Genomic DNA, 12,773 nt, shown 5'->3' on the forward strand with positions numbered 1-12,773 from the left:
AATGGGCCTGACATCGTTATCCAGTTGGTCTGGCCAACTGTACCGTTTGTACCCAATGGGTATGACCTGATAAATCCAATTGGTCTGTCCCATAAACCATTGTACACAATGGGCCTGGCCTTTTGTATCCAAATGGTTGGTCCTGCTGAACCCATTGTATCTAATGGGTATGACCTGTTGGATCCAACTGGTTGCTCCTGCTGGACCCATTGTACCTAATGGGCATGACCTGTTGGAACCAACTGGTTGCTCCTGCTGAACCCATTGTATACAATAGGTGTGACCTGTTGGATCCAACTGGATGCTCCTGCTGACCCATTGTATACAATAGGTGTGACCTGTTGGATCCAAATGGTTGCTCCTGCTGAACCCATTGTATACAATAGGTGTGACCTGTTGGATCCAATTGGGAGTCCAAGAACACCATTGGAAATTTCAAATGGTTCCATTTGAAAATTTCCAATTGGTTCCAATGGTTTTTTTTTGACTGGGGCACATCGAAGCTCCAGCTGAGTGCACTTCGAAACTGGCTAGCGCTGAGGTGCTACTCTCAAGATATGCTCGGTTTCCGCGACACCTCCAGGAGCGGAGCCAGCCAAGGCCACTAGGAGAGTCGCAATTGAGCAGCAGCAATTAAAGGCTCTATGGGGAGACATTTATTACCTGTTACCATTTCATCTTTGGTACTAGGCGCGAACACACACAGAACACAAGGAAGGGAACGGGACAAAGAGCCAGTACCAAGATGAATTGTGACCAACTCGCCCAAGAAGACGTTCTTTTAAGCTGTTACCATTTCTACCAACAACTTGATATTGACCAACGCTATCGCATTTTTATGACGCTGGAGGCTGGCATCCATGCTGGCATGCCGGCCGGACCCGAGAAGGGCGCCCTGTTTACGTTATCATGACGCTTAATGCGTCATCATGGTGAACATCAAAACCACCAGACCATCCTCCTACTCACTCAGACATCCTCCTACTCCTACTCACTCAGGTCCTACTCACTCCTACTCACCCTACTACTCAGACATACTCCTACTCACTCACTCCTACTCACTCACTCCTACTCACATGCCCTTTGCGACCTGTAAGTCTAATATGGGCATTAAAGTTCGCTCAAAATAAAATAAACCCATTGGTCAGAGGGGGGGAGCTTCGAACAATTAAGTACACCCTTTTGGGGAAGTAGCACGCGACATCATTTCACAGAACTCCTCACCCAATCTATAGCGTCTTGCGATATACTGCCACGTCTCCTGACCAATGTCCGGGTTCTTGCTCCGCCGGGAAATTGGAGCGAAGGAGCGAGGCAGGGAAATTGGAGCGAAGGAGCGAGGCCCATGCACGGGCCGTTTCTGGGCGTCCATGTTCAAATCGGTTCAAACACGCCGGCGGCCGCATTTCCCCTTCGGCTGCATACGCTCTTTTTTATAGCGAGACTTTCGTGTCACTGATTCGTGCTGGTTTTCGGAGAGGCAAACCCATGCGCCTGGAGCGTAGCGGTCTGTAGCCCCGCTCCCGGAAGGAGGCCCCCATCCCCCTGGAGGATCGTCGTCCCGGCGCCGGGCTTTTGGCCGGTCGCCCGGAACTCCCGGCCACCGAGCCTACCCCGGAGCTTGGTGGAGGTGCTGACCATGGCCCCCCACCCTCTACGCGCTGCCCATCTGCTGATCCAGGTCCCAGGCCCGGCTCAAGCATGGTTTCTACCGGTCCCGCTGGCGGACCGACTTTCCGCGCGCCTCCCCCGAAGGCGCACTGCTTCAACTTCTCGTTAACGACCGAGGCCTCGGCCGACGACGTAGTCGACGGCATCGAAGCTGTTGTCGGCCCGAAGGGGCTGGAGTCGCTCCAGCACCAGGGCGGTTACAAGTTCTGCGTCGCCGTAGTATCTGCTGCGGCGGCTCACAAGCTTCTCGCAGCGGGTGCCTTCCTTGTGAACGGCACCTCAGTCCCGGTCTCCTGCGTGGGTCCTGCGGTCGTGAACGTCACGGTGTTCAGGCTGCCGCTCTTCGTAGGTGACGCCTCTCTCTCCTCGGCACTCAGCCCTTACGGGAAAGTGCTTGAGATCACCCACCCTACCCTGAAGGGCTGGCGGCATGTCGACAACGGTCAGCGGCTGGTCCGGATGGAAATGCAGAAGCCCGTACCCAACTTCATCTCTGTCCTAGGGCACCGCGCCATGTGCGATTATAGAGGCGTCCGCAAAGTTTGTTCTCGGTGTGCGCAGGAGGGCCACGTCGGCGCAGCATGTCGCACGCCGCGGTGCTCGCGTTGCGAGGCCTTCGGCCACGACACGGTCGGGTGTCGGATGTGCAGGCGGTGCGGCGGGCCGCACGCGGCGGCGGATTGCCTGCGGCCGCGTTCGTACGCGGATGCGGCCGCCGCCAGGGGACCCGGGGCTCCCCGACCTGGGCCGCCCAAGGGACCTGGAGATGACACCTTGCGACGCCCCGCCGAGCAACGGCCGGCTGACACCCCTTGGGAGGGCCAGGCCTCAGGCTCCCCCGTCGACACCCCCGGGGAGGACCAGGCCGCGTACCCTCCGCTCGCCACCCCCGGAGAGGATCAGACTGAGAACCCCCCGGACGCCTCCCCCCGAGAGGAGCAGAGTGCGAACCCCCCGGCTGCCACCCCCATGTGCCACCCCAGCGTGGACCCCACCGTTGACGCGCCGCCAGAGAGCTTCTCGGAGCTTTTCTCCTTTCATTCCCCTTCGTCCCCGGCCGCCATCTCTGATGCAACGGGCGCCTTCTCGCCGGAGCCGCTCGCATCTTTCAGCTCGGAGGACGACTCGAGCCAGGACTCTGAGTTCACCTCGTCCCAGACGGATCAGGACGGGCCGTCCGTGAGCGGTGCAGTGTTGCGCCTGACGGGGGACCTGACCTGCGAGCAGCGCCAAGCCCTCTCCACCTCGGTACACCAAGCCCTGCCCTGTCAAGCGCCTTGCCCTCAGCCCAAGGGAGAGGAGACGCAACCAGCCGGTGGTGGCTTGTCGCCAACACCGGTCGCTACTTCGGCGGCGGCGAGTGGAACGCTGAGTCACCACGTGACGGTCAGTCAGCCGCTTGATCTGCGAGCAGTGGCCGAAATGGACACAGGAAAGCTAGCGGGGAAGCACGCGAGGGACGCGGATGATAATTCCGATGGCGCTGTCTCGCCCCAGGCAAAAAAGTCTGCCCCAAGCTCCACTCTTGGCGGGGCTCCCTAAAGGAGTACTGTCACCGTCGACGCTTTGTATCACCATCACGGCGTTAGTGCACCTTCTCTCCCTGAATGTTCAGGGATTTAGGTCGCCGGACAAGCAGAGAGAGGTGATGCACTTCGCCCGAGCGCAGGGCGTCGACATCCTGTTTTTACAGGAAACTAACCTACGTTACCCACGAGAGGTCTCCGATTTTAAGTCCAGGTTTTGTGTTCATGCTTTTTTTTCGTTAACTACTTCTGTTTCGTGCGGTGTTGGTGTGGTTTTTGTTAACAGCTCTTTTCGCTCTGGCGCGCACTGCATTTACGGCATAAACGGTCGCACATGGTCAATTTTTATTTGGGTGGCAGGCGTGTCAGGGCGTTAAGTGGTCTACGAACCAGCCCTCCGTTCTGATTCGTGTAGTTTTTTTTATTTGTTGGATTCTTTTCTGTGAAGACTGCTATCCTTGTCTTCTTGTCGGAGATTTCAATTGCGTTTTAGATCCCGTACATGATGTGCACGGTCCAGGCCAGGGGCGACCTTACGTCGGGGCACGATCACTGCGAAATATTTGTGTTCAATTTTGTTTGACTAACGCGTGGGTAAAACTACATGGTGACAGTTTTGACTACCAGGGAGAAGGGCAAGTCGGCTAGTCATCTTGACAACACCCCACGCATTATCGATCATCGACCACACGTAGACTCGTGGCGTATGGATCCACCATGTCTGCTGACAGCGTGACAGCTATTGGACGGGCAGCACAGGAGGCGTATCTCTGAGGAGATAAACACCACCCTTGTCCGTATTCGCGTCGTGCAGCGCGGTGCGCCGCTTTCGCCATGCGCATTTATCTCGGCCTGTTAAAAGCTCGCTATCACACGCTACTACGACAGTCCTCGCGGGCAGCAAGCAAGTCAGGCACTAGTGCAAGGTAGACCTGTGTCAGACCCCACAGTATTACGGCAGGTGCGCCCAGGTAGCCTTGATGAGACACGACAGGTCCGCGTGGAGGAGGTTGTTTTGCCGGACGGTTCCAGGGGCAGCAGCACGGCTGTCATCTGACGCTTTTGAGCGTCACTTTTCGCTGCTGTTTGTTTCTGAGGCAGGACGGCGGGAAGCCGCCTCCTTTGCGTATGCTTTACGCAGCTTTTGTGGCCAGTTGCCGCAAGTGCCAAGCGATCAGCGCCCTGGTCAGCTCAGGCGAACTGTTTGCCACCGTTAAAAACATGAACGCTGCCTCAGCTCCAGGCCCTGACGGCATTTCCACCAGCTTTTTATGTGAGGTTTTACACCATCCTGGAGGAGCTTCTCCGGGTGGTGAACGCCTTCGTCAGGGATGGCGAGACGCCGCAGTCATTTAGAGAGAGCCGTGTTGTGTTCATCCTTAAACCTGGCGGGTGCCCATCTGATTCACAGGCACGGTGCCCGATCACTCTGCTTAACGCAGATTACAAGATTGTGGCGTCACTGCTGGCTAAAAGGTTGAGTAAGGTTTTAGCGGTGCTCGTAAGCCATACACAGACCTGCAGCGTGCCTGGACGATCGGTGTTCTCGTCTCTCGCACTAACGCGTGACTTCTTCACGTTCACCTCAAAAACGGGAATACCGGGTTGTTTCGACTCACTTGATCAGGCTAAAGCCTTCGACCGAGTTGAGCACCGCTCCCTTTTTGGAGTTCTCGGGGCTTTCGGCTCTCCGCCCGAGTTCGTGGCGCGGTTAGAGCGACTGTATTCCGGCCTTACAGTTCGGTTGCTTTTTAACGGCTCGTTGAGCGAACGCTTCAATATCGAACGCTTCAATATCGAGTGTTGTGTTTAGACCCCCTCCTACGCCACGTAGCGGAGTGTCCATTGGTGCGTGGGTTCCCTTTGCCTGGCCAAGGTCAGGTGAAGGTGTCCGCATACGCTGACGACGTGTCCCTGTTTTTGCGGGACGAAGACAGCTACGCAGCGTTCTTACGGCCTTTTGCGAGTTACAGCGAGCTGTCCGGCGCCCTGCTTAACAGCGGCAGGAGCAAAGCTCTGCGCTTTGGCGCTTTTGTGTCAGACCTGCTGGGCGACGTAGAGTGGGTCGCGGCGGTTGATGTTCTTGGCGTCGTGTTCCTCTCCTCAGGAGTGGTAGCTCGCGAGTCGTGGTCGCAGTTAAGATCGACATCAGAGCGACGTCTAAGTGGCAGCGCATTTTCGCTTGTCGCTGTCTGAGCGCGTTTTTATTATTAGATCATCTGTGTGCGCGCCACTCTTCTACGCAGCTCGCGTCGCCTGTTCGCCGCGCACATTCACGCGTCGTTTGGCCATACTTTGTGGCGCTTTTTTCTGGGCGGGAAAGACGGAGACCGTCGCTCGCGCGCTCCTACGCCTTCCCAAGCGCATGGGCGGGTTCAGCTTGCCCGATTTGCGCACAATATGCAGTGCTCTAGCTGTCCGAGGCGTCCGCGACCTGGTCAACGTCACCGACTACCCGGGGAGGGTATTTCTCGCCTACCTTCTTGGGACATCGCTGCGCCTCTTTTTTGGTCAAGTAACAACTCCTTCAGCCGAACAGCAGCCGAGGTTCTTTAGGTATGTCTGTCGGGCGGCCGAGTCTCTCACAGCCGCCCTGCCAGAGGTCGACGTCACTAAGGCACAGGCCTCCTGCGTTTGCGAGCTCCTTGCTATCCAGGAGGCTGCAAAAGAACAGCTCGAGCAGAGCAGGCGGGTGCGTTGGCGAGATTTGACGTATAGCACTCTTCCACCGGACGTTCGTGACTTCGGCTGGCTGCGAGGCTGGAGGGTCTTGCCCACGGGAGTCCGTGTTGCAGCGTAAGGCATCACCCCTTCTTCGCGGTGTCCTCAGTGTGGCTACACTGAAACCCTACAGCATGCCATGTTTGAGTGCGTGGTTGCTAGAACGTTTTGGCGGCTCATGTCGAGTATGTTTTTTGTCACCTTGAACACCCGCACCAGGCCATGCGAGTCGTTTGTGCGGCTTCTGTGTGTGTGTGGCTGCCTTTGTTTTGTGGCGGCAGAGAGGCGCGGCTTCCTTGCAGGGTCGACCCCAGCGCGCCATGTTCCCATTGTTGCAGAGGGTGAGATTGCGCCTGTTCAAACAGGCGTGCTTAGACTGGGTCACCCTCGACGAGGAAGAATTCCTGCGCCGATGAAGCCACCGGTTCATCAACACAAGCAGGAGCTGCGTCACCTTTGTGAACTAAGCCCATCATTGACCATAGACTTTCGAGAGTAGCTGTGGACATTACTCGATCCATAACAGCGGCGTCCAATAAAGGAAATCGTTACATACTCACTCTAGTGGATATGGCAACGAGGTTCCCAGAAGCAGTGCCTTTGAAGACTATTGATACGGTGCAGCTTTGCTTAAGATGTTCTCGTGTTATGGGGTGCCAAATCCTCAGTAATCGTGGACTGAACTTTACATTTACATTTCAAGTTATGTCTAAAGTAATGGAAGATGGATCGCCTGCTGGCTGTCAAGGACTTATTCACTACACCCTGTCACCCCCATGGCGAAAAGCCAAAAGGACTGAAAAGGCATCACTCACGTTCACCTATCCAGAACAGCCTTCTTTTTTCCCCTTTTGAAATGTTGTATGGACGAAGAGTGCGTGGTCCCTTGGCAATTCTCGAAGAGATTTAGAGCAACAAACAGTTGGAAACATGCTTCAGTTGAGAGGAAAACTCCAGGAGACTTCCAAAATCGCGCATCAGAGATATATAAAAAGATATGACCAAAACGCCAAAGCGCGGTCACTGAAGCCTGACTGGCGACGAAGTGTTCATACTGCTTCCTAAAAGTTATTTCACGTAAACATGCTCAAGAAGTATGAAGAACGAAGACACGGGGCAGGAATGGCGTGCAGACCGATTCATGATGAGAAAGATTCAGGAAAATTCAGGCTTGGATGGGGAGAAAATCTCGGAGATAAAGGAACTGTTTGAGCGGTATACTCATTAACCTCAGGAGACTTTTTCGAGGCGATTCGCGGACTTTTGCACCCATACCATAAGGTTTCAGGGTTCTGAGTCATAAATATCTAAGGGTTACACTCACAAATAAATTAAACTGCTCGAAACACATTTCAGAAATTTCTGCTGCTGCGCTTGCGTAAGGGCTAGTATGCGGCGTTTGTGTGGGACCTACATAATGAAAAAGATATTGTACAACTTGAGCATGTCCAAAGACAATATAGGAGGCATGAAGATACCCATGGAGGAGTTGTCAAAGAAAAAGACTGCACATGAAACGCGGGCCCTGTTTCAACGCCTCTGGAACGAGGACTAAAGTCAGCGGCTGTTGCTACCTCCTAGACTTCGCCACCGGTACGAGGATGCTCCAACGCCGACATCCAGCTAAGGCAACTTTAAGAGGCGGTTATAAGCATATATTGTGTTTTCACAGTGTCAAATTCTAAACAGCACCTAAAAGATACAACCGCCTGCTGACAGCTCTTAAAAAAAACTGGTTTTTCAGGAAAGGAAAATGGCGCAGTAACTGTCTCGCATATCTTGGTGGACACCTGAACCGAGCTCTCGGGGCAGCGCCGACTGACTCCCTTTACCTGATCCTCCCCTCAACACTCCTCTCGTGGAACAGCGGTGTCTCTTAAAACAAGGTACCACCTGGATTTTTGTCCGGACACGGGTACTCCGTGTCCGAGATGAAAGCTGCAGCAGCTGTATTTACAGAGCTAATGAGGAAGGTGCTACAAGGCCTTGAGAATGTAGAACATAATATCGACATCTTAGTGGCGACTCATTCGTGACCCGAGCACTTGGAAACTTTCGAAAGAGTATCTGACAGAATCCGGATGGCTAACCTAATGGATTCAGCCAACCAAATGCGATATATAGGGTTCGAAGCTGTGGCATTATACCATTGGACTGGGTCACAGATATTTTGCACAAAATCCAAACAGCTCAACCACCGAGAACAAAGGAAGTACAATCGTTTCTCGGGTTGACTGGTTTTTATACAGTTTATACCTAATTACGCGGACGTTGTGGTGTCGTTAGTGTAATTAACAAAGAAGGAGCTAGTAATAATGTAGAATGACCATCCGAGCATGACCAAGCTTCGTGGTTAAAACAACAACCACCGGTGTTGCTAGCTCCAGCTCAAAGCTGAGCAGAATTACTCCACTGTGGGAAAAGAATGTCTTGCTTTGGTGTGGGCGGTGAAATGTTTCCATTTATATTTGTGGAGGAAACCGTTCCGAGCGCAGACTTATCACCAGCCGCTGGAATATTTGAATAAAAGTAAGATGACGAATGGCAGAGTGATGAGATGGAGTCTGACATAAGGAGGAGAAAATGCTGGTGCAGATTTTATGAGCAGAATGTCAGAAAGGTGCAGAAAACATGTAATTAATTCGCTCACGTTACTTTGGGCTTTATTCGTGCATTAACATTTTGTATGCTGTTGCTGGAAATGTGATTGATGGTGGCCTGTGCATAAAAGTAAGAAAGTGACATTTGTTCTTATACAGTGCCTTAATACAGTGGTCAGTGGAGCAGTTGTGGTGGTGAAAATATTGGTCTATGAAGTGTTGAGGTGTTCGTGTGGTGATGATTTCGTGTGCTTCAAAGACAGGAGTAAAAACACTAGACCTAAAAAGAAAGGCATGCTAATTGGTACATGGCACTTCAGAGAAAGAGTACAGTGGTATTTTTGGAAGAGATAGAGATGACAACGACGAAACCGAAAAAGAGGCGGAATTAGCTTCAAACGACGCCACAGTGTAATAATCCATGCCCTGGTTTGTGTCCACATATAACCCATCCATTCAGCGCTGTCAGTGCACGCATTGTTATTCCCTCCTCTCGCTGTGGTTCTCTGTTGTGCCTGCACAGAAGCGTTACGTCAATCGGCTTAGAGACCAGACTGGCATCTTGTAAGCGATAGCTGTGCCCCTCAACGACGAAAGCGGCAGCAGGAAGCTTGCATAGAGACTTTGGCCGTACCCTGACCAGCGACAGCTGCTGCTAAGTCGCGCCGCCTGGTAAGCGCAGTAAGCCGTTGAATGCCAAGATGCATGTCCCACGGCTTGTAACGTGGGACAGAGCTTCAACTGTGTACCGTGTGCAATAAACCCCGTGAGCAGCGGCCAGAAGCCACAATTGACCGCGCGCCCGCTGATCCCGCCGCATCTGCCAATGTTCCACAAGCAACTGCGCTGGTTTGTTCAAATACTGAAGCAGTGGCAAAGCTAGCGGGAACAGCAGACCAGTAGCCAAAGTTCTTCAATCCAACAATTTACAAAGCTGGATCTAAATTCATGCACCACCTACGGCCTGCATGTCCTGATTGCAGCACCGATTGCCCCGTTAATATACTGCATCAAAGGTGCCGCCAGCAGGTGATTGCCAGAGTTCTTTAATACGACCGGCTACAACAAAACTCAGAATCGAAATCGATGCTTCACTTGCTGACTGTGTGTCCCCGATGCGGAGTTTATTCGCCACGTTGCATAGGTGAGCCACAGCTGGAAATTTCAGACCTCCGAACAGGAAGAAAAATAAATCTGGACAAGGCTTTGAGGACAGTTATTGACGTTGCTAACAAGATAGTCCTCGTGGCTAACAAAATACTCATTACATAATGACCTCAGGAGGCTTTTTCGAGGCGATTCGCAGACTTTTGCGCCCATACCGCGGATGTGCGTGGACGGGCAGAGATATGGGACACGGGCGACCTAGGTTGCTTATGCGCAGCTCCATGCAAACACTAGGAAACTTACCCGAAAGACATTATTGTGCGCTGTCACGAAAAAGGTTGGATGGACTTGAATCTTGTCATAGATTGGATTCAAAGCGTGTGGGACCGAAGAAGGCCAGGCGCATTGTTGCATCCGGAAGAAATATTGGTTCTGGACTCTTTCCGAGGTCATTTGACACCCAGCGTCAAAAAAAACTACAGCGTGACCAAACGCATCTCGTTATACCGGGTGGCATGACCTCCATTCTTTCAGCCTCTGGACGTTTGCATGAACAAGCCCTTCAAGGATCGCTTGCAACAATTATTACTGGGAGTGGATTGAAAGCGGATCAACAACAACGCCTGCAGGTAGGCTGAAATGCCCAAGCGTGTCTACCGTTGCCCACTGGGTTTCAGCAGCCTGGTACGGGCTGCCTCATGATTTGGGCTGCCGTGCATATAAGAAATGCTCAATTTCAAATGCTCTACACGGAAGCGAGGACGACCTGCTGTGGGAGGCAGCCAGAGACAACGAAGAGTCAAGCTTTGATGATGACAGTGACGGCGACAACTGCCATGAGGATGAGGGTGTATAGGAATGCCTGTTTGGCTTGTATTTCAATAAAGTTGTCTTTGACCCTCATAACTGTGCGATGTCGGTTCCTCACGTCACATTCGGGTTCTTTCGGTTTTTCTGTCGCACGCCCGAAGTCTACCCTCGCGTTACAATCGTAGCTTTTTTTTCCCATTTTCACACCCAAAAAGTCGACCCTCGCGTTACATTCGTGGTCGCGTTACATTCGAGTAAATACGGTATGCTGTGTGAAGTAAGTGTTGGGAGCAGATTTCTTCATTTTACCCTTAAGAATTAATTGTTTGATTAATTTACTGTTACTTGGTACACACATTTTGTATGGTGAAGTTCAGAAGGCTGTAATAGGATTAATAATTGACATATCAAAAACTGCTCTCAACATTTCATAACTCACTCTTCTGGCTATACCTTTTAGTGTCAGGACCTATGCCAGGCAGAGAGGCCAAAGTTGAAAGGTGTGGGCCAAAGTTGAAAGGGGTGATGTCCAATCATCTCATGGAAGTTTCGGAGGTTGTGGATGCCTCTGGGCAGCTCTGCCACTAGGCTCCGCAGGAAGATGGATTTATGTGTAAAACACCTCACAGAGATGCGGTACACCCAAAGCTAAAGGTGGTTTCTCTCATATCAAGGCAAAGAAAAGTAAGGAATGCAAGGATAGCGCAGTATAAAAAAAAATTGGTGGTGTTTTAGCTCTGGTTAAACATGGAGTGCCGCGACAGCTAAAGTTGGCCGAGTGGAACTTGGTCACGTGACCAACCACATAAGCCACGGCGGTGCGCCGCCGGCAGCTGCTCTGCACCACGTGACGTGACAGCACGTTGGCACAGCCACTGGGCGGCGGCACAGCCCAACTGGAGCTACGGCCACTGATGTTCTATCAGAGCCAAAATATATCGTCTTTAAGGCTGTCTCGTAGAGCTCCTTGGACCCTGCAGGACATGCTTGGCTCAGTGCTCTACTGAAGTGAAGAGGTCAGCCATCCCTCCACAGGAAGGCTGCTGGGAACATCCTTCTAGCTAGTATGTGAATAAAGTATTATAGGGGCAGCATCTTTTGATAGTTGCTAATTTAATATGGTATCTCTGTTGAGCTTAATATTTTTTTGTAATGGCCATTGTTTTCAATTACAGTAATGTAGAATCCACGGGCATATCTCAGATTTAACTGGTAGTTTTGTTTTATGAAGGTAGTCTTGATCATTGCATAATTATGGTTAGTATATCCTGTGACTGGAATGAGCACTAGTATAGTTCTGATTACAATAGGTGCATGCATGGGATAGGCAGTTCATGTACCCCAGTTCGTCGTACATTATAATAGATACATATTTTCATGACATGAAATTTTCAAAAGGTGGCAGTAGCTACAATCAACTCTTATTCTAAAATTTTTGTTGAAGTGCCTCATAATTGCTGAGCTAACTTTTAATTTTCATGATTAGTAATCTCTGCTTGTACATGGTTGTGAAACAGCTCAAGGGACGAAACACAGGAACAAACAAAGAAAGACACGTGCGCTGTGTTTCGTCACTTGCGCTGTTCCACCACCATGCAAAAGTACCAACTAGCCCGTGAACTCGCTCTTCTAAATCTGTGCTTATGGCTATATTTTGGCAGCAAAAAGTATTGCAAGCTAGGTGTACTTTCAATTGGTTTCAATTGGCTTGGCTGTTGACCCGAAAAATGGGGGTTCGATCCCTGCTTCTGTGGTCGAATTTCGATGGAGGTGCAATTGTAGAGGCCCGTGTGCTGTGCCATGTCAATGCACGTTAAAGAACCCCAGGCGGTCAAAATGTCCAGAGCCCTTCACTACGGTGTCCCTCATAGCCTGAGTCGCTTTCGTATGTTAAACCACCATAAAACATAAACCAAGCACTTCAACATTTGCAATATGGCCGTTCTTACAAATGATTTGTGGTCATTATTCTCCCTAGGGGCTATATTGTTCACAGGCTCGAACCCCAAAAAATCACTTTGACTTTGCAAAGCAACCACGTTTTTATATAGGTGTGGACAGATGAACAGAATGCCCATCTCACTGAAGCATCAAAGAAGCCTCTGAGTTTAATGGGGAATGGCCGATTACACTCCCCAGGATTCAATGCAAAGTACATGACATACACATTCAATGATGCTGAGCAGGATGTCATCTTACACACTGAGCTTGTGCAGGTTTGTTTCATTTTATGCCTAGCAAAGTTAAAATGTTTGCTTTTAGTATTCACTAATGTATATATATGTTACAGGTGAATGAGGTCAGCAACAGTGTGCAGATGGAAGCGGTTGGCTTAAAA

At 51.2% G+C, this 12,773-nt stretch overlaps 1 protein-coding gene across 5 annotated transcripts in view; it reads right to left on the reverse strand.

Moving 5' to 3' along the window:
• LOC144093677 (uncharacterized) overlaps positions 1 to 12,773 on the reverse strand; it is a 377,080-nt gene that overhangs the window by 323,114 nt on the left and 41,193 nt on the right. The window lies entirely within an intron of this gene.

The sequence above is a fragment of the Amblyomma americanum genome, chromosome 6 (assembly GCF_052857255.1).
Source record: "Amblyomma americanum isolate KBUSLIRL-KWMA chromosome 6, ASM5285725v1, whole genome shotgun sequence".
Lineage (NCBI taxonomy): Eukaryota > Metazoa > Arthropoda > Arachnida > Ixodida > Ixodidae > Amblyomma > Amblyomma americanum.